General features: G+C 38.8%; 1 protein-coding gene across 4 annotated transcripts in view; it reads left to right on the forward strand.

The window, feature by feature from the left end:
- Positions 1–22,116, forward strand: part of SGMS1 (sphingomyelin synthase 1) — a 258,907-nt gene that overhangs the window by 168,046 nt on the left and 68,745 nt on the right. Inside the window, exon 1 of one of the 4 annotated variants that reach the window (XM_006925983.3) lies at positions 702–1,100. The exons of the other annotated variants lie outside the window; for them this stretch is intronic. The gene's annotated coding sequence lies outside the window, so the exon portion shown is untranslated. Of the gene's footprint in view, positions 1–701; positions 1,101–22,116 lie in introns of those variants that run through there. 4 annotated transcript variants of the gene reach the window in all.

A 22,116-nucleotide genomic window follows, 5' to 3' on the forward strand; every position in this document is an offset into this window, starting at 1 on the left:
TTGTTTAAGTGCCTACTCTATGTCAAACACTGTGCCAAATGCTTTGCATGTATTTACTACATAATATCTGTCCAGCAAACTCTATTAGATGAGCATTTTATCCACCTCACTGCATATTATTAACCTACCCTAGGTCATATACAGTGTCAGAGATCTGATCCAAATCGGCTTTGACACCTGATCTCATCCTCATTATATCCAGGATCGCTCCTAATTCAAGAACTTTTCTACTAAAGAATAGAAATTAACGTACATCCATTGTTCAAGTATCTATCATAACAAGATTAATCCTTGCGTTATAAGTGTTTTTAAAAGGCCATATACCATTTTCTTGAAGTTGTTAAAGGCTGAAGTTAAAAAAAAAAAAAAGCAGTAAAAGGCTCCTAAGCCTGCTATAAATCAAGAAAGCAAAGTTCCGCCTTAACCGACAGTGAACATGCTTATTGGTTAGGATTGCACTGGGTGACTCATTTCTTTTTTGCTGTGTTAGAGGGCCACACCCTGCATTCCAAAAACCTCTGGTGCCCTGCTACACTCGCGGTCTTCCTGCTGGAGCCTCTGGGGTTGGGCTCCGCGTCTCTGCTCAAGCCTGCTATAAATCAAGAAAGCAAAGTTCCGCCTTAACCGACAGTGAACATGCTTATTGGTTAGGATTGCACTGGGTGACTCATTTCTTTTTTGCTGTGTTAGAGGGCCACACCCTGCATTCCAAAAACCTCTGGTGCCCTGCTACACTCGCGGTCTTCCTGCTGGAGCCTCTGGGGTTGGGCTCCGCGTCTCTGCTCACAGCTGTCCCCTCGGAGAGAACCCGCCTGCCGGCCCGCCGGTCTGCCAGCCCGCCCTCCAGGCGCTGGGCTCTGGAGCACGGCTGTCCTTGCACCCAGCCCCGCAGCCGGCGGGAGAGGGGCGGCGGGGAACCGCAGAGGCGCAAGCGCGCCCGGGAGCAGGGGCCGGGGGCCGCGCGCGGGCCGCCGACCGCGACCGCCTTCGCATCGCTTCTCGTGCGGGGACAGGCAGCACGCACCTGGGCGCGCGGAGGCCGCGCGCAAACTTAGTGCCCCAGGAACTTTCCCGGAGACTGCCTCTGGCGCGGAGAGACCGTAAGTGTTGCTGTGTCTGGGATGCAGCGGTTCATTAAAATGATGTCTGGGGCAGGCGTTGTAGCACTGACAGACGGCGGACCTGGTTAAAAGCGAGGTGAAACAGCCTTTCTTGCCTTAAACAAATGCAGTCGTTGCCATTCCCTCTACTAGGGCGAAGTAAAGGGAATCTTAGTTTGTACTGGATCTCGCTTTGGTGATAAAATGAGCAGGAGCTGCTTACACCTGAGCATGCTCACAGTGTAGTTGCTGAAACAGTGGGTCAGGATGTAGGGAAGCTACATCAACAAACGCTCTAAATTTTCTGGGGTGCTTTTGAAAGCCAAGGATCAGGCGGTGGTTTCAGTTTGGGATTATAAACTGTGCTAATGGAGGTTTTTGAGGGAGTGGGATTGTCTTTACCGTTTGTTACTAAGTTTTAGGGAAATACTCACTTTCTCAAACTCCAGTCCCTGTACAAAACAAAAGATTCTTTAGTCCAGTGGGCCCCAACCTTTTTGGCACCAGGGACCTTTGCTCTTATGAAAATCTAATGCCTGATGATCTGAAGTGGAGCTGAGGCGGTGACGCTAGTGCTGGGGACCGGCTGCAAATACAGGTGAAGCTTTCCTTGCTCTCCTGCTGCTCACCTGCTGTGCCACCCAGTTCCTAACAGGCCACGGACCCGTACCAGTCTGGGCTGGAGGGTTGGGGACCCCAGTTTTAGCCAACTTCTTTGGTTGGTTAGGAGTGAGATGTGTGCCCAGTGCCAGAAGGAAGCACGTGCTCCTCATGTTTTGGAATGAGCATTTTCTCCACAGCCATGCTTTCTATTTATTGTGGTCAGGTAATTGCTCTTGTGGAATTTGTGGAAATAAATACACTGAGAAGAATACACAGTACTTGCTTTTTTTAGTTTTATTTTTTCCTGTTCGTGTTTGCTATCTGTAGTTATTTCTTAAGTTGTACCACTGTGAGAACTGGGACACCTCAGGTCTATTCCCATTCCACTCTTAAGCCTATTGAGTTATCATTTAAATTTATGTAGAAGTCAGTGAGCTTCTTTTAAAAAACCCGCTTTTTGAATAAGAAATTAGGAGTGCATAGAGATTTGTATGGTGCAAGTAAATTATTTTCTTGCAAGAGGTTGGGGGAGGTGGGGAACAGGAGAAGCAGAATCTAGTGATTGTTGCAGTTTTACTAAAGACAAAGACTTACACAGTGCAAGAGACACATATCACCATCAGAAACACTGTTCTGGAAAGTCAGGCTGAAGACATCTTGGTAGCATAAAGGATGATAGGAAAATTGTAAACCAACTTTGGATGTAATAAATATCTAACTTATGAACTTAGGAACAGTATCATACTTTCTTCATTTCTGAAGATATAGACTAATGCAGTAGACAGGCTCTGTAACATAAAGAGTAAAGTTTTTTGCAGCTAACTTTTTTAGGTCTGTGAAGGAAACTTCTCTAGAAAGAAATCACTTCTAAATGGAATAATTAAAAATAATTTGTTAGACCATTTAATTAGTTACGTGTTGAACTAGTAACACTGTTTCCAAGCTTGTAGGCTAATTGTTAAGTTCAGGTGCTCTGAGTTTAATTGTTTAGGTGCCTCTGTGATAGGTAACAACTTGGAATCCCCCTCCCTGCCCTGTTTTTTTTTTTTTTTTTTTTTTTTTGAGAAACACCCAATGATGTTGAGAGAAATGACCTTAAGTCTACTGGGGTAATTGGAAAGCCCCCTCATGTGGTAAGAATGGGAAAATATTATATCTCTAAGATGTCTAAAATCTAAAGGCATAATTAAATTTGGATTTTGATTCAAGTTTCACCCTAATAATTATAATAGAACCCAACATTTAAGAGCCTCCTTTTATCAGGCACTGAGATTCTTTGTACCCACTACCTCATTTAATTTTCACAATAATGCTGAGAGGTAGAGGTATTATTATCTCTGTTTTATAGTTGAAGAAACAGTCTCAGCAAGGTTACATAATCTCCAAATTTCACAGCTAGTTAATTTAATTTACACTAGACGTTAGCATTTAAGGTTTGTAATATTTCCCATGTGGCTCCAATTGCTTCTAACAAAGTAGTGTTGATTTTTCTGTGTAAAATAATCCAGAGGAGGTTCTTGGTTGAAAGCAGATTTTTAAGTGATTTTAAAAGCCCCAGTGCCAAAATATCAAATTTCAAGGAATAATGCATTTACTCTGGAAGCTTATGGTTTTCAAATATTAACTAAGTAAGCCCTGTTCTTGATGAGCCTGTCAATATGGCCGCCTCATATTTGCTGATTTGGGGTGACTTTCTCCTCCTTTTTTTTCCCGAAGCTCTCTTAGTTCTAGACGTGCATATTCTTCTTGCTCTATGAAAAGTGCAACTCAGGCATTCTCTAATTGTAAAATCAAGCAGCTTGGTCCATGGACTTCCAGTAGTTGAATTCTCTGTGTGTGAATGAACACCTGAAGTATTTCCTGTGCTGTGTAAAAGGATTTTAAGTTTCTGTTAGCACTTCGGTTAATGTTGAATCTGCTTGTTTAGAATGCTGAGGTCATGAAAGGCACAGTCTGTGAGTGCTAAAGCTTTTCTTGTTAGATGGAAGTTGAAAAGTCTCCATGTGTCCCAGCAGAGGCAGCCAGTTCTGAGAGAGTCCATCTGCTGGATCATCTGTTAGGGGCATGGGGGGCGTCATAATAAAATCAAACAATGCCACCTTCTTTGAAGACCATGGACTACAGCATCTATTCCAGGGTCAGGTATTGCTCACACCCCCACCTTATCATTCTCACCATCTATTTGACACAGAACACCCACCCACCGACCTTCCCAGGCAAAACAGAGATGCTGTGGCCTCCTCCTTAAACTTCTCTAAATCCTAGCTGCTTCGAGAGTGCGTTGAGTTCTTGAGGATGTTGAAAGAACATGCCAGTGCAATGGTAAAACCACTTGGGGATAATCTTGTGGAAATCTTGGAGAGGAAGAAGTGTACCTAATTTTCAAAACCAGAAACTTTAGATTCAGAATTTATGTCTAGCAGAATTGTAAATCACATTTTTGAAAAGATAGATGGAGATCACTTAGAAAATATAGTGATGATCAGTATCTAGCATCACTCATCTCCAACTGACCTCATTTCTTTTCTGATAGTTACTGGACAGGTACATCAACATTGCTATAGACATGACGTGTCTGCCTCAGCAAAACATTTAACAAAGTGCTTTGTGTTCTTTACTCAAGTTGAAAAGTGGGTTGGACAGCAATAGATAAGTGGGTTTGCATCTTTTCATACCCAGTGAGGGATGATCAGTAGGATGATGTCAGACTTGAGCAAGGTGCATTTGATACAGCTGGGGAAAAATCCTCACACATTAGTGGAGATAAGAGTATTTAGAACCAAAAAGATGATAACCTCATAGTTCTTTGAAGCACTGTAGACAGCGGTTAAGAACAGGGACTTTGGAGCCTGAACTTGGGCACATTATTTGAGTGCTCTGTGCCTCCATCTCTTCATACCACCTCATAGGCTGTTGAATATGTTGAAGGATTAAATAAGCTAACTCATGTTAAGTGCTTAAAAACAGCTTGATGGTAAATTGTATGTGTTAGATGTTAGTCTTTTGTCTTTGCTCCTGCTTTTACTTCTTGATGGGCAATCTTGTGCACATTTCTGGGTTTGTGTTTAAATGTGTGTCTGGAATGGGGTAATCATGTTTTGGAGAGGGTCTAGAAACTGTTTGAACAGTAGTTGAAGACTCTGGGGATGTATACCTTAGTGTAAAAGCCGAGAGACAGTACTCACAAAGTGAAGTGAAATAGCGCAGGTCACATTCTGAATTTTGTACATTTCACCCACTCTAACAAGTGCTTTCTCTTAAGGAGATGTAGCTTGGTGTAAGAGGAATCTCCACTAAACTGGAATTTAGAAGAGTTCTTTCCTGATAAAAGTACAGTCTTTAACTACTTATATGATCTTAGGCAATTAGCTTAGCTCAGTGGTTCTCCTCTTCAGGGGACATTTGGTAATGTCCATACATTTTTGATTGACACAATTGGGGTAGGGAGGTGTGCCACTGACATTTAGTGGGTAGAGGCCAGGGTCGCTGTTAACATCCTGCAGTACTTAGGACAGCCCCCACGACAAAGAATTATGCTGTACAAATGTCAGTAGTGCTGAGGTTCAGAAACCCCAGCTTAACTCTTCGATATGGTTTTCTATTTGTGAAATGTGAATACTAATCTTTGCTTCTGCAATACCACAAAGTCACTTTAAGAGTATATTTTGAAAGGCTTTTGAGAGTTAATGTGTTCTGAAGTCTGCAGATGTACACAGTATATGCACTTTATCAGCAGCAGCACAGTAAAATCTCATTTGTTCCATTCCCTGGAGGAATGTGCTACAGTGGTTTGAGAGTAAGATGAGCCTGTGCTTGAATCTCAGCCCTACTGATTTAACCTGTTCATGTGATTTGGGGCAAGTTTCTTTATCCCTGAAAACCTAATCCCTATTTCACAGAGTTTGGAGGAATAAACACAGTGTGTATAAAAATCTTGTAGCACAGTCCTTGGGCATAGTTGTAAAATATTGTTTTTTAAATTAAGTTTCTTTTTTGGGAGGGGGTGGTAATGAGATTGAGTGGTGCTTATTAAAATGCAAGATTTGGAAAGAGGATGAATAAAGAAATTAGATTTGTTACTAGTCAAAAGATGAAAAACAAACAGGCTTCTTGTCTTCAGAGTTTAAGAGAGGTAAATGTCTTTGGAAGTGTAACTTTGGCTTTGTAGGGCGGGACCATAATATGCGCTAGGCTGAGAGGCACCTGTTGGAGGGGGAATGAATTGCATGGAAAACAAGAGTCATGTACTTTATATTAGTGTGGAACTGGACAAGAATATAACCTCTATGTTTGTGAATTGCTCCACTATAAAACCTTGTAATATTTGTTCTTAAGCAGTGTAATTTGCTTTATTTTTTCATCCTATGCTTAATATTATGGTCTCTTAATATATTTTCCAATGCCTTAAGACATACGTAAGCAACACACTCAGCCAATGTATGTGCAGATGTGTCAACTTTGCAGTCTTAGTGAGTTCCTGTACCCTCGCAGCCTCGCCCCAGAAGATGAAGCAAAGCTTTCATGTGATCACTCTTCCTATCACCTCCACTCATTTATCAGCTGTGGAACTGGGAGTCTGGAGACCATGCACAAATCCCACTTTTCCTGTTGCTGTGGTAACCTACATAGCAAGTGGCATGTAGCATACCCATCAGAGCAATTCAAAGTTAATGTATTTAACTTTAGAGTGTGATGTTTTTGTGGTAGGGCTTGGATGGAAAATCCCCGAGTATGTACAACCCCTCACTGTCTACTTTGTAAAGGCAGAACATTTTGCAGCTCTGTTCATCTTCCAAGAATGTAGCAGTGAGAGAGACCCAACAATGAAAAGTTCTCTGCCTCAGGAAGAGACTCTTATTCAGGTTAAGAATTGAAGTTAGTGATTTTCTTTAAAAAGGATTACTCTTAATTTTCTTTCTCAAGGTCCCTACTGCATTTGCACTGAGTTGTTTAAATCACATGTAAACACGTGACTTGGGTCAAGTGGAGCAAGTGTTAGTACCCCTACCCCCAGCAGCTTGCCTCTCTGTGGGCTTCTGGAAAACTTTCCTCTTGGAGCAGTGGGGAGAATTCATGGCTGCTTCACACCACTGGAATGGTGGCAGCTCCAAGGTGAAGTGCAGCAGCCACCGCCTAAGTGGCATGTAGAATGGAAATGACTTGGTGATCAAAACATACTTCGAGAAATTTATAACACAGACTAAGCCCTGTTAGTGCTTGGAAGCCTTCATTAACCTAACCTTCAAACTTACTCAACTCTCTTGATTGTACAGAAGTATAAGGTGATGTTCCACACTGTCATAGTCTCAGGCTGCCCCAGAGTTGCTGGTTAAGCAATATTGACAAAAATTCAGTGATTCTAACGAGAATGCTGAACTGGTTACACAAAATTGCATACTTCTATAGGATCAGAAGGCAAGAGTTTGATACTCAAGCCAAGCCAAAGTCAAGTTAATAATAAACTAAAAGAGATAATAGACAAATTACAATTTTAGATGGTGCCAGTGATCACAATTCTTGACCCAATAGATGATTTCTCCACTTTAGATATATCCCAGTCACTTTGATTTCTCAGGTATGGATGAGACTAGAAAATTCCATGAGCATCTAAAAGTGTTGTTGAAAGTGTTAGGAGGCTGATTGTGTATTTGCAAGGCTCCCGGACATCAGCTTTGTGAAATTCTGCAGTATTTTGTACCAAAATCCCAGGTTCTAGACTCGTGTTAAATCAACGGATCTAAAGATAGATTTCTTTGCATTTTGTAATTAGAGTGTTACCAAAAGGCCCAAACACATTTTAGACATAGAGGGACCAAAGATTTAAAATGTCAAAGTACAGTGGAACAATATGATAACCCATGTCATAGGTCTATTAGCTTGTATTTTTAAAAGAGTGTAAGTTTGGCATTTAATGAATTCTTTAATATACTTCTTTAAATATAGGTCGTGGGTGTGGTTTCCTTTTTTTAAAGTGGTCCCTCCCACTTCCCCAAAATTCCTAAAGCATTCATTTCACTGTGGAATTATTGGCCCCTACCATAAGTGTGGTTTGTGTGTACCACATGAGGGTCAACTCAAGATCCCTTCCCCTTTCTGACTTGGAAAAAAAGCTCGATCTCCAAAAGAAACTATAAAACGCATGTATAATGAATGGACTACAGCAAAGATAGACAAAATAAGTAAAGAGATTAAATAGCTTCTAGGGCAGAATTATAACTTGGTTAAAGGTACTAACATGTTATCCTGAAAGGGAATTTGTTTGAAGAGGAATTTAGAAAGTGGAAATTGGAGGCTGGGGTGAGAGACCAAGTTTGAGATCAACTTGGCCGGCCTACAGGAGGCAGTGTAGCGTGAATAGGTCTCCACATGGATCTTAGCCCTGGGGTGGGGCTGTCTGTAGGCTTCAACACCGAGCTGTTAGGTTCCAAATCTGGCTTAGAGTATGGCTTTGCTCTAGTCACTGAATAATGCTTAGCCCACCTTAACCTCACAGTGCAGGGTGAAGTCACATAGGAAGCCAAAAAATATATTTCTGTTTCATGCCACTATGCATCCTTCTGATTATAATTTGGACTCCTTGTGTAATTATGCCTTTGGGAACACATGATCAGCAGATAGCAGCATCCAGTCTACATGATGGTTTATATTTCTCACAACAAGGTATTAAATGGGCATTTTTAGTTTAATATCACCATGAGCATAGTTAGTATACACTATCTTCTGATTATCATGTTTATGAGTTTCTAAGAATAAGGGCCAGCCTTGGACTGTGAGGATTCACCAAAGTGATAGTACATTGCAAGGACCAGCTGGCTTCCCCGGTGTTGTCTTTTCTATTTGACTTGCAGCATAAGAGTGTGATGACCATAAATACTAGTATCTTTCTTTTTTTTTGTATTGAGAAAATATTGAGAAGAAAAATGAGTGTCACTGAGTGCTTAATCATGCCGATAATGCGTTCTGTTCTGTGAGTGACTCATGTAAGCATGAGTAAAGCAAACTAGAATGCATTATCATAGTTACAATTACAAGGCTAACTAATCCCTACTTTGCTAGTTAGCATATCCTATAATTCTCATTTAAATTGCATGAATTACCAAACAACTACAAAAGTTCCCAATTAAAGTAATTTATAACCAAAATTTTATGGTAGAAGTTTTCACTGTGGTTTTGTATTTCCAAGATTCCTGTAGATTTATGAAGTATACTTTTCTTTGGTTCTCAGAATAATACGCCCAAGTCTTTTAGGACTCTGAGTTCAGAAACTGTGATACTTTTAAACTGTATTCATATAAGACTGTCCTTTTAATATTCTTCTATTCCCATTAACATACCAAAATGGTTTCCTGCCTTATTTACTGTGGATAGTGATTTTGTACTGCTGAGCAATTGTTTGATAAATATCAATCTAGCGACCTGGGAGAGTCACCTGTTTAAATCTTTAGCATTTACTTCTAGAAGCAAAATTCTCAAAAGAGTCAGGTGCATGATGTCATTTACTTTGATTAAGTCCATGTAAATGTCAGGGATGTGAAAGTAAATGTTTCTAACCCAGAATCTAGATAGAAGGGAATGCCTTTCACAGGTTTAGCAGTGCCAGGATAGATAGAAGATTGTCTTCTGTGAACCACATTGTCCCAGTTGGTCTCTAGGGGAATCCCCTTGGAAGGAGCAGAAGGAGTGGATGGGGACTGTTCGCTGGGGCTTAAGCAGGGGATTATTTCCACTGGGTTGAAGAATAGGGAAAACAAAGCAAGAATTCTAATGTTATCTCTTTCCACAGAGAGTGCCTCCCCTTACTGGCTCTGTACCTCTCCGCAACCACCACCATTTCCTCCACACCTCTTCATTCTCAAGCTGCTGTGCTCAAAGCACTTTTATTTTCTGAAAATTTGTTAACCAGGTTATCGGGGTAAATTGTGTATCTGTGTGGGCAGGGTTCAGGTAGGTTAGGGTGCTGTTATATTTTTAAACTGTGGATAGAATGAATAAAAGGGCTAATACTCTATGCTTCTCTGTATACCCACCCATTCCTCACCAAAGTCCACAAAAACACCACCAGTAGCAGAAGTCTTCCCTCACGATAGAGTTGACCATACGCTAGACCTTTGCTGTCCAATACAGTAGCCACTAGCCACATGCAGATATTTAAATTAAGGCTGTGTGTACCTGTGGCTACGATGTTAGACAAAGCAGGTACGGAACATTTCCATCATCTCATTCGGGGAAGAGTTTTCAGCCTTCAAGAAAATATATGTTGACATCAAATCCATTTTCCAGGAATTTGTATATAAAATCCAAAACATTTCTGGAGTTAAATGTTGGCTCTTTTGGGCCAAATGAAGATATATTATTGGAAATTCTAAGTTTCTTCAAGTTTAAACTTTGGACTGTAGCAGAGCATGACGGGTTGTAGGAATAGCTAGAGTGAATTATCAGCACATGTGTATGCGTCTATTGTATTATAACTGGTTAGTCTGAGTAGTAAAAAAGAGGAAATTTAGTGAAGTTACTTCCACAGGTGATGGTGCGGCAGGCAGCCCAACAGGGCACATTGATAAACCTAGAGAGCTTAGCCACACAGGAAGTCATTGTCAGCCTCTGCATGGAGCCACAAATAGAAGAAGCTGTGTTTTGGAGGAGACTACTATTGGAGATGGGGCAAATAGGCACTGAAGTCACAAAGGAGATCTAGAGATGTCAACCAAGAGGGAGGTGAGAAATGCTCCTGGAAGCTGCTCCATTCCCTCTGTCCTCTAGTCTTCTGCCACTGCCTCCCAGCAGGTCGATTCCCTGTGATAACGCACAGCAAAATTGGAGACCAGAAATGATGATCTGTGAGCCCTCAGGCCCAGGGCTAATGCAGCTGGTGTCTGTTCAGCCGAACACATTATGTATAATGTGAGCTCCTAATGCCGCCCCCTCCTTAAGCATGCAGAATCAAGCGCTTCTTCATACATCACTTAGCAGTTTGCATTAAATATGTTTCTTTCCCGTGGCCCACTGCATGGCAGAGAGATTGTTGTGGTGCCAGGCCCGTGGAACTTGTTAAAAATCCACGCTCTAGAACTTGCTGAAAACCCATCCTTAGGGTGCCAGGGAAAGCTGTTGAAGGGGAGGTGTCTAACTGGAGGCGCTCCACTACGGAACTGTTACGGACTGGTGCTGGAGAAGTTGCGCATGCCCTAGGAGCCTGCGGAGGGAGCGCAGCAGAACCAGGAATTATAACTCCTTCCTCCTGCCGTGTGTTTCCAGCATCCTCTGCCGACAAAACTTAACAACACCATGCTGGATAGCAAGTGAAGAAGAAAAACTAATGGGCTCAGATTTATTTTTTCAGATCAGGTGGTAACGGGTGAATTTGTAACTGAGAGGCAGTAAATAGATAACTGATACAGGGAGGAAAAATGCCACCCTTCTCCACAGATCCTTTATTTTTATTGCATCAATCAGGCAATTGCACATGATGTATATATATTCAGATGATTTTAATTTTTTTTTCTCTCAATGGTACTTCATCAGGTCCCTCAGACTTTTAACATTGTATGGTTTGAAATCCATAGAGTGACTCATCCCTAAGGGACTGTTGAGGATTAAGTTTCTTGAATTATCTTTTTTATTGTTTGCCTCTTAAACCTTGGATAAATACATGGATAATGAAGAATTGGAACCCCATTTATGAAATGACATCCAGCTAGATGACATTCCAGGCTTTTTGTTTAATGCCTGTGAAGATATACAACTTAGAATTATAGCTGCATGTGAAGTAATTCAATTTGGGATTTTATCTCTTAGGCTTTATAAATATTTACCAAAAGATTTTATAATGCATTGTAGGGTTATGGTTTTATTTGTTATTGGTGGGTTTTTTATTTAGTTTGCTAGTGCATTTCTTTGTGAATTTGGAAGAATAATTCTTCCAGAATTGCTTTTTAAAGATTTTCCCTCCAGGTTGTTTTCTACATTCCACAGCTTTGAACTGCTAAGATTTCTTTGTGGCTTCTTGCTCCCTACCACCATGCAATGCATAATTTATCCTTTTGTTTAAAACATTAAAAAAGGAGAACTACTCTGGCCTTGTCCTTGAACCCAAGTTGATACTTGATCTGTCTGCTTTGCCTTCTTTTTTCCTGCTTCATTTCATATTTTGATTTTCTCCCTCAGAACTCTCCTAAAACAGAGTGTAAAGAGAGAGAATTGCCTGCAGTCTAACACTCAGGCGACCCATGATATTGAAAATAAATAAAAACTGTACATGTACGTGGGTAACATACAAATGGTGTCTAAAGATACAGAAAGAGAAAGAGAAGTAAAAGCCTCCCCTCAAATGTAACTATTATTACATTTTTTAATAATTTCTTCCAGGAAAAAAAATGTTTTTGGCACATATTTGCATCTGTCTGACCCTCTGCTTTTTATATTGTTTAATAAAGGGATTACATTTTCTGTAGCCATTTTTGGTGCATACTTTTTCCTATTTTTAAGAGTTCTTTCCAGTCAACACACACAAATCTTCCTTATTCACTTTAATGTGTATAACATTTCATCATATGGATACACAATAATTGATTTCACCTTTGCCTTAATTCTGGCTATTTTAATAATTGCCAGATATTTGGGAGGAGGAGCTGTATTGAGCCCTTGGAGATATTGCAAGTGAAGAAAATTAAGGGGCCTTTTTGTAAATACTTCTGTATAAACATTTTGCTGATATATTTGTAGGGTAAATTCCTAATAGATTGCTAGGTTAGAGGATAAAAACATTTCAAACTTTGATAAACACTATCTAGTTTTACTCTAGAAAGGATATGCAAATTGACTTTTTTAACCAGGGTTATATCTTTTCCCACACCCCCACTAGATCCAGTAAATCACCAAGCTATGACATTTTTGCCAATCTGATAAATTAAAAATGTTATCTCTGTTTTCACTTGCTTATCTTTAATTACAGGTTTAGGATCCTGTAAGTTCCTTGGCCATTTGAATTTCTTTATGTAAATTGCCTGCTGTGTGCTTTGCTTTGTACTTTTCAGCTTCCCCCTCTTTTCTTTCTCTTCCTTTTCTTCCGGTTGGATTCTTGTGTTTATCACATTGACATACATGTGTTAATCAGAGCTCATTTTAAATTGGGGAAATTAGTCCTATTTCATATGTATTGCAAATATTTTTCTTGTGTTATCTCCAATCTTTTGATGTTCATTAAGAACTTTGTTTTTATTTTGGTGTAGGGGTAGAAAACATGTTCTTTTAAGAAAGAAATGAAAGAAGCGTGAGGGGTCGAGAAAAGTTGGCTATACTTTCTGCTGTTCTTAAGGCCAAGTAGTTGTCGTTTGGGACAAAAGATTATTCCCACTGCTCCTGGTATGTCTTACAGCTCTGGAGACCTGGTACCCCCTAGTTACACCATGACTCCTCTCAGGAGGTAGTAAGTCAGTCTTGGGGCCCTTCCTCTCTGCATTTGCCTAGGCCCTGGGCAGTAGATGGGGCCTCTTAGGAATAGATGTGTATATGAATAGCCCTGTCTATAAACATCAGAAATTAGCCACCTGGTGAGATCATTTCAGATAGCCAGAGTCACAGAGAATATACAGGAATACTCATTCCTGTATCCCCAGTACCTAGAACTGTGCGTGAAATGAAATACAGTGTGTTGAAAGAATAGATGGAGACAAGAACAAGAAGTGCTTGAGAGAAAATGAGCAGGTACAGAGAACTTGACTGAAAAAGATCAGTTTGGAATACTCTAGTCAACTAGACGTATGCATACCTGACAAATACACCCCTGGAGTCCAGAACACTTCCCTTTCGTCTCTTTATAACTCCTAGTCAGTTAGCTTCTAGATAGCTGGGGTGAGTTCTAAGATAATCATATATTATATACCTCATGATAAATTTTATAGACTATTGAATGTGGAATAACATTGGTGCCAAGTGTTATTGGGTCGAACCTTTTCTTTCTTTGTGTTCATGTAATTACCTCTCTAGACTGGCCAGTGAGAGAATCATGTCAGTTCTCTTGTGAGTGGAGTGTTATTAAAACTATGTAAAATTTATTTTAAAATCTGACTTTAAAATAATGAATAGATCAAGAATGAATGTCCCTCCAAATTTCTTCAAGGACTAAACTCCTTCGAACGTTTAAAGTGATTCTGATTAACACAAATTGACCTCGTTACATTCTGTGTAAACTCTTACTCAATCTAAATCCAAGGAAAATAGTTTGCTAGTTCTTTATTTAATGAAGTATCTCCAGAGGAGATTTTAAGGACTTCCTGACAATTTAAATAATCTATATTTATATATGAATCTCATTCATACATATGGAAAGCCTTTTAATGGTATCCTATAAAGGGCAACATGGTTTGATATATACTGTTTCTCCCTGAAAATATCAATGAATCTGAATTTCTAGTAGGATTATGGCCTTTTTTTGATGCCATTTGACCTGAAATGTCTAACGACAGCTTTGTTTATTCTTTTCACAGTTTCATGAGGCAATTGATTCAGTTAATTTGAATTTACTGAAATAAAAATCTAGAATAAGAAAAATTAAATTTACTTTTGGGAAAGCTAATGCTAAGCTTTGACCTCTGTTACTGGTCAATCTCATTCAATATAAAAATAATTGAACACCAGACCAATAGAGAACCAGCTGTCGTTGTTTTGAATGATATGCACTTATTAAGTGTTTGTTTCAGTGAAGACTGAGGAAATAATTGATGATTGATGTCATTAATTTGTCTTTTGATCACTCCAGTTTATTATAGTTTGGTCATGACAGTTTTCTAAATAGTATATCAGAACGAAAGATAAATGGAGATATTTAAAAGTGTCTAGCTCTGTCATAGGAGAGCTCACAATAGTTTTGTACCACTTTGGACCACCTTGCCTCTTTAGTTTTAGCTTATAAATCAGGTGACTAAATAAGGCTGACAAAAATTCATTTGTGAATTTGTATTTAACATTATATACAGGTGGATAAATGAGTAAGGCAATGAATTTACTTTGAAAAAATGAGTTTCTAAAAGCAGGAGTTTCTGTCATTTGTTCTGGTCTGTGGGTGAGACCTTGGTGCCTTGTCGAAAACCAGTTGGCCTAGGAGAAACAAAGAAAATGAAAAGTGAAGTGCCGATATCAACTGTGACCATTAGAAATATATTTCAAGAAAATTTCAGGATCTTTGGTGGAATATTTTTGGTCAGATGACCTAAATTTTTGGTGGTATATAAGCTTTTTGAAGGAAGTGCTTTGCAGTTGAAATAAAAAGCATGAACCACTTAAGAATGAAACTAGCAGGATTTACAGTGCATGGGAAAAGCAGTAGCTTTGTAAATGGATGATTTTGCATTTGATTCTCAGCCCTTCCACTCAGGGATGGACCCGAGTAAGGAATATACTTCCTCTGAGCCGCAATTTTCTTAATTTGTAAAAGTAAAGATTCAAATACCTACCTCAAAGAGTTTTGAGGGAAATAGATGAATTTGATATATAGTAATCACTCAATAAATATGTGTCCTTCCTTTAAGAAAGAATTTTTAGTATTGTGTGGATTGAGTAGGTGGCTATTGGAAAAGATCCGAAGGACTACTGAAGTTGAAAGTTCTTACACCATGAGGTATGAGAAATGGCAATTCTCCTTTAGAACTTGCTGTTTCTCACAGGTTTGCCTGTGTTATTAGAATGTTATGATTAATGACTTTTTCTATTGCTGGTTCAAGTATCAGATAATTGACCCTGGGTTATACTGTATGTCCCAAGATGAGGCCACAGATCCCATTGAGGTCAATAATTAGGAATAAGTGTTTATATTGGAGCGTTTGTGTTTCAGGTGTCCCCTGCCCATTGGTCTGGTCACACACACTAATTATCTCTTGCATCATGAGTTGGTCACAACACATTGAGCCGAGGCACTTGGGAGCTTCCCACCCACGTACCTTCTGGCCTCAGTGTGGTCCACAGGGAGTTTGGTTACGTCATTGTTGCTCATAAGACAGGCTCTGACAACTAGTCCAGACTTTGATTTATAACCTAATACAGTCTGCTCGCATATTGATATTGAACATACCTGAGGTTGGTCAGTGCCTGTGTAGTTATGTTTTCTTTTTTCTCTGCAAAAATGCAGTTTCTGTTCGTTTTCTTATTACCAATTAAGGTATTGGTGTACATGCTGTTGAGCACTAACAAAAAATATACATTATATGCTAGACTCTGTTCTAAGTGCCTTGTGTGTATAATGCGCTTTGTCAATCCTCATAGGCTATTGGAGAAGGTGCTGTTATACTCAGTTGACAGAGGCAAAAAGCTGCAACAGAATGGTTGAGCAATTTGCTCAAGATCTCACATCAAGTAAAAAGGAGCCAGGATTTAAATCTGGGCCATCTCTTGACTGCTATACTAACCTTCCTCTCCAGTAGGAAAATATAGACAGTTTAAAGGAACATTAAAAAAAAAAAAAGAAAGATAAATCCCACGTATCCAGTGACAACCATTCTTAGCTGTTGGGTACACATTCATGCTTCCAACTCCTATTCTTGAATTTTGGTGGAAAGTCCTCTTCCTCTTCCCAGGGGTTAGCATTATGGACAATTTGATATTTATCTATCCAAATATTCATGCAAACACATGTACATACATAGATAATCCACACACATTTCTCATGTGTACTACTGTATGCATTGTTCTACTGGGTACTTTTTCATTCAGTATATCCTAGATATATTTCTATATGTATTGTATATAATCTAACATATTCTTAATTGACTATTTAGTATGGACTACACTACTTTCAGACGATGGCTATACCATGATTTCTTTCAATGAACCACCTCCACTGATAGACATTTCGATTGTCATATTTTCCCTGCATAACTTAAAATAAGTACATATATTTTATTGTATGAAAGTACTATAATTTAATTAACCTTCTCTTTTGAGATTCAGATTATTAAAAGGTACTAGAATGAACATTCTCTCAAAATTGAAGATTTGATCACATACTTACTTAGTTACTTTCCAGTCCCCATTAAAATGCTAAGTCCAAATGGTCACCCTGTCACTTAAAATAAAACAAAAAAAAAACCTTCATTGAGCTATACTTTTCATGCCATAAAATTCACCTTTTTAATGTGTACAGTTCAGAGATTTTTAGTAAGTTTACCAAGTTATGCAACCAGCTCCGTAAACCAGTTTCAGAACATTTCCCTCACTCCGGTAAGGTCCCTCGTGCCCTTTTATGTCAATCCCTATTCCCATCCCCAGGCAACTACTAATCTACTCTCTGTTTCTATAGATTTGCCTTTTCTGGACATTTCATATAATTTGTCACTGTTAAGAATTTGATATCCACGAATAATTTTTTTCTTATTCTTTCAAATAATTTGGCCCATGTAAAACTCTTGGCTAGAATTGTTCATTATATGTACAGGGGCTCAGTATTGTCTTGAATAATTAATAAATACACACACACACACACGCGCACGCACACACTATTCCACAGAGATATTCTATCTCATAAGGTTGTGAGGCTTTCTCAGTAATACTTTCCATATAAGAAGCAAACCGTTGGATGGTTTTCAGCATGTTTACTTAATTTTTTCCTGTGGTCGCTTGATGGTAATTGGGATTCATTGCGTAGTTTGATTGAGAACTGAATGTGTGCTGGTTCTATAAAAGACCTGTGACCAGAACATAACAAGAACTTACGAGAACCTCACCTTTGAGAGTTGATTCCAAAAAGTTCTCTGTGATGATATCCCAAACCTGTTTTGGGTACTAAATATTAGCTTCAAGTTGCATAAAAAGTTGTGCAGTTTACTGGACAACTCTGTAATGTTCAAATAATTTTAAAAAAATTAAAATTAAAATTACTATTTTGTTGCTATTGTAAACCATTTTGAATTAAAAACTGATAATTTAAAAGTTTAGGATAATTTTATTTCAGTATTTAATATTTCAATATCTGATAGCACCTACAAGTATTTTTTATGCTTACTCTCTATATTCGTAGAGCTGTTAAGAATCTGCCTTTTTAAATATGGTTTGCTTTGGGGTTTTTATTTGAAGTACATATTTATTTATTGTTAATTGTCATTTCATGTGAATAATTACTGTTTTCCAAAGACCTCTAGTTTTTTTTATACCTTAACAGTATATTTTTTTATTTTTACTTATTTTTATATTTAAAAACTTTTTAAAATGTGTTGGGGTGACATTGATTAATACAATTATATAGGTTTCAAGTGTACAATTCTATAACACATCATCTCTGTATTGCATTGTGTGTTGACCATCGAAAGTCAAATCTCCTTTTGTTATTATGTATTTGACTCCCTTTATCCTTTTGTCCCTCCTCCCCTCTGCCCTTACTCTCTGGTAACTATTAAACTGTTGTCTGTGTCTATGAGTTTTTGTTTGTCTGTCTTGTTTGTTTGTTGCTTTCAGTTTTATATCCCATATGTGAGCGAAATCATATGGTTCTCAACTTTTTCTGTCTGCCTTATTTCACTTAGCATGGTAATCTCAAGATCCATCCATGTTGTTGGCAGATGGCAGTATTTCATCTTTTTTATGGCTGAATAATATTCCATTTTATATATGTACCACATCTTCATTCAGTCATCTATCAAAATACACTGTGGTTGTTTCCATGTCTTGGCCACTGTAAATAATGCTGCTATGATCATCAGGGTGCATGCATCTTTACAGATAAATGATTTCAAATTTTGGGGACAGATACCTGAAAGAAGGATTGCTGGGTCATATGGTAATTCTATTCTTAATTTTTTGAGGAACCTGCATACTGTTTTCCATAGTGGCTGTACCAATTGACATTCCCACCAGCAGTGTATGAGGGTTCCTTTTCGCCACAACCTCTCCAACACTTGTTATTACTTCTCCTGTTGATGATAGCCATTCTAACAGGTGTGAGGTGGTGGTATCTCATTGTGGTTTTGAATTTTTATTTCCCTAATAGCTAGTGAAGTTGAGCATCTTAAATCTGTTGGCTGTTTGTATGTCTTCAGGGGAGAAGTATCTGTTCAGATTTTCTGCCCATTTTTTAAATTGGATTGTTTGTATTTTTGTTGTTGAGTTGTATGAGTTCTTTATATATTTTGGATATTACCTTATCAGAGGTATTGTTTGCTAATATCTTCTCCCATTCAGTTGGTTGCTTCTGTTGGTTTCTTTTGCTTTGATATATTCTTATTCATTTACTTGTGCTTTTACCTTTTACCTTTTACCCTTGCCTTTGAGGTCAAATTCATAAAATTCTCTCTAAGACCAAGGTCTATAGTTTAGTACCTATATGTTCTATGCAATTTATTGTTTCAAGTCTTATATTTTAGCAAAGACCTCTACTTTTTAAGAAGCTCAGAGAAAGTAGAAAAATAACCCTGCCTCTTATTAATGAGAAGAAATATGCAGTATATTAACTATATCTAAAGTATTAGCACACCAGAGCAGAAAGTCCAAGGACAGAATTATTTCTTGTGTAATCTTTTGAATGTATCTAGTAAGCAGAAGGTATTCCCAAGGCATATACTGAAGAGAAGTGAAATGATTTAGCATCACAATTCTCAGATGCCACTCTGCCTCTTGAGGCAGATTCTATCACTATCAGCCCTTCATAGGCTCCATAACTCATTTGTTCTTATCGGCTTCTGTATGAATCAGTAATCAACACCTGAGGAGGAGAAAAGCTTTCCTCTAGAGGAAATAACAGCTTTATCACAAATACCTTTGAAACCTGAATGATTGCTTAGGTGGCAGCTGTTGCATTTTATCATCTTTGGCAAATTGGGAAGGCAGCTTTCTCAACTTGTGTTTGTTTTCTAAAGGGAAAATTAAAGCAATATATAGTAGTTGTTGTTTATCCAGTAGTGGTTGTTGTTTATCGAGAAAAAATAACTCATTTGCATGGTGGAGGCAGAGAGATGTAGACATCTCAATCCAGACACTTTGTTCTTCAGGACTTATACAAGTTGATTTTTTTCTTTTACGGAAGGGGGGGAGTGAGCTGTGACCAGATGTGTGTGTGTGTTCAGAATGTTGTTAAAAATAAACTAGCTGTATTCCCTCCTCACCCTTTTCTCCTTTGGTTTGGTGTCATGGCTGTCTCCTTTCATTTAAGCACTAGACCAGGCCAACCATATTTAATCTTTCCTGTACTCTTCAACATCCTCATCTTTATTGTGCATGTATATGATTCAAGATCCTTCTCTTGAATTGGGAGTGATGATATTGACACACTCACCATGACCCTGCTGTGTACCTGCAGAGTGCCCTGCCCTAAACAAGCTCCCAGCTAGGTATGCAGAGACCCTTCTCCCGAATGGTGATGATCTGCTCTTTTCAAGGTGTTCAACTCAGATCTCTAAATCTAGCAACCACATCAGAGATCTTTAAGTGATAATTCACTATAATAAAATAGGTTGAGACTATTGATGTAAAAAAAATAAACTGACTTGCTTTTTTTTTTTTGCTTTCGATCTTACTGTACATTAATTTTCAGCAACTTTAATAGTATAAATCAAGCAACTGATGATCACATTTTGAGTGCCTCATACTTTCTGAGTTCCCAAGAGTGTACTGAGGGATAGAGGACATATCATGCAAGTAACATAACTTTGCCCTATACAGCTTTCTTCATAAAAGTGCCCCTGAGATGCTGATTTTGGGAGTCCTTGAGGGTTGGAGCTCCAGCTACATTTAAGAGAATCTTTGGGTCCTTAAATCAAGGAAGGGAAGATGTAAAAATAAGGCCATTTCGAGGTATGGAGTGGGGTTGGATGTGAAAAGGTAGAACACTGGAAAGCAGCCATGATTTTGAGCACCCACTGTGTTCCTGGACTGTACTAGGTGCTTTATAACTCTGTATCTCATTTAATCCTGTGAAGTAGGTGGTGGTACCCTATTTTTATACAAGGAAACTGGCTTGGAAAGGTTGTTTCTCAAAGTCACAGATGGAGTTTAAGTCTGTTTTTTTTCACTTTGTAGCTTGTCGGCCTTAAGACTAACCTGCTCCTTGCTATCTTGGTTCCAAAATATCTCCCCTTCCACAGTCTCGACATTTTTTGTACTTCTTGATATACTCTTGAACTGATTACACTTATAGATAGGTGAACATAGATCCTCTGAAATGCAAACATCCTAGAGAAGAAGAATTTCCACACCTTGCCTTGCTCGACTCCTAGCTGAGCTTATGTAGACTTGAGATAATGGGTTATAAATGTGAAGGGATAAGAAGAAGCAGTGCTTTAAGTGTTTTATCTGGTGCACCAAAGGCGTGGGACTAGGAGCCCCACTCTGGAACTCAGGGCAGTGCAAGCTCTGGAGGAGATGGCCTCTGAAAGTGGAGTGAGATTTCATCAGGGCTAACTTCACCCTTTCATTTTTGCTCAAGTTCGTTATCAAGGAAAGACAAACTTACATGGGAGGGCCCAGACGTTGGCTTAGCTCCTTAGAGAAAGCCCTATCGAGTACAATTGGGACCTGTAGTTAGATGATTAATCAGTTAACAGTGGAATTTTTTTTCAAAAATGATGCATACCCACCATAAACATTTTATTAAACTTAGAAATATCAACGTTCAGAATTGCTCAGTCTTTTACGTAGTGTCAGGAGTTCTCCTTTGAATGTAAGTCCTCTGATTTATATTCTGTGTTGTCTTTCCTGCATAGACCACACTCATAATACACCATTAACAATATCCAAGCTTTATAAAGTGGCAGCAGAGCATCAAAACTTTCAAAGCAGCTGGATACTGAATTCATCTAGATTTTCAGTCACTTTTTTCCCCTCAGAATATTAACATTGTCTCAAACATACCTAGTTTTGCAGCAATCCTTTTTAGTTGTTTACTTTTGTCAAGTGTTTCTAATGCATTCAGTTTAGTTTTATAGAAATAACAGCTCAGTTTCTCTTCAGACTCAAATTTCATTGATTACTTAATATTTAATTAAATTATGTAATATCAGAAACAAGTCTAACCTGGATAAACATGTTTTGAAGCAAATATAACTTGAGTCTTGGTAAGCACTGCACATTGGCCAGTGGGAACAGTTGTCAGGCTTGTTAGCTAATACCAGTGACAGTGAGAGGTTGCTTAGCCGTCCACATGCATCACTATGTTGTGAGAGTGTAATTAATCCAGTCCGAGACTGGTTAAGAGAACTTCAGCTGTGCTACAGTGTTATACCTGCTCCTTAACGGTTTAAGGCAGGGGTTTCCAACCCCTGGGTCATAGACCGGTACTGGTCCGTGTCCTGTTAGGAACTGGGCCACATGGCAGGAGATGAGTAGCAGGCAAGCCAGCACTAGCATCACTGCCTCAGCTCCACCTCCGATCTTCGGGCATTAGATTCTCATAGGAGTACTGGTCCCTGGCGCCAAAAACGTGGAGGACTCCGGTTTA

This window comes from Pteropus alecto, unplaced genomic scaffold (assembly GCF_000325575.1).
Source record: "Pteropus alecto unplaced genomic scaffold, ASM32557v1 scaffold88, whole genome shotgun sequence".
NCBI lineage: Eukaryota > Metazoa > Chordata > Mammalia > Chiroptera > Pteropodidae > Pteropus > Pteropus alecto.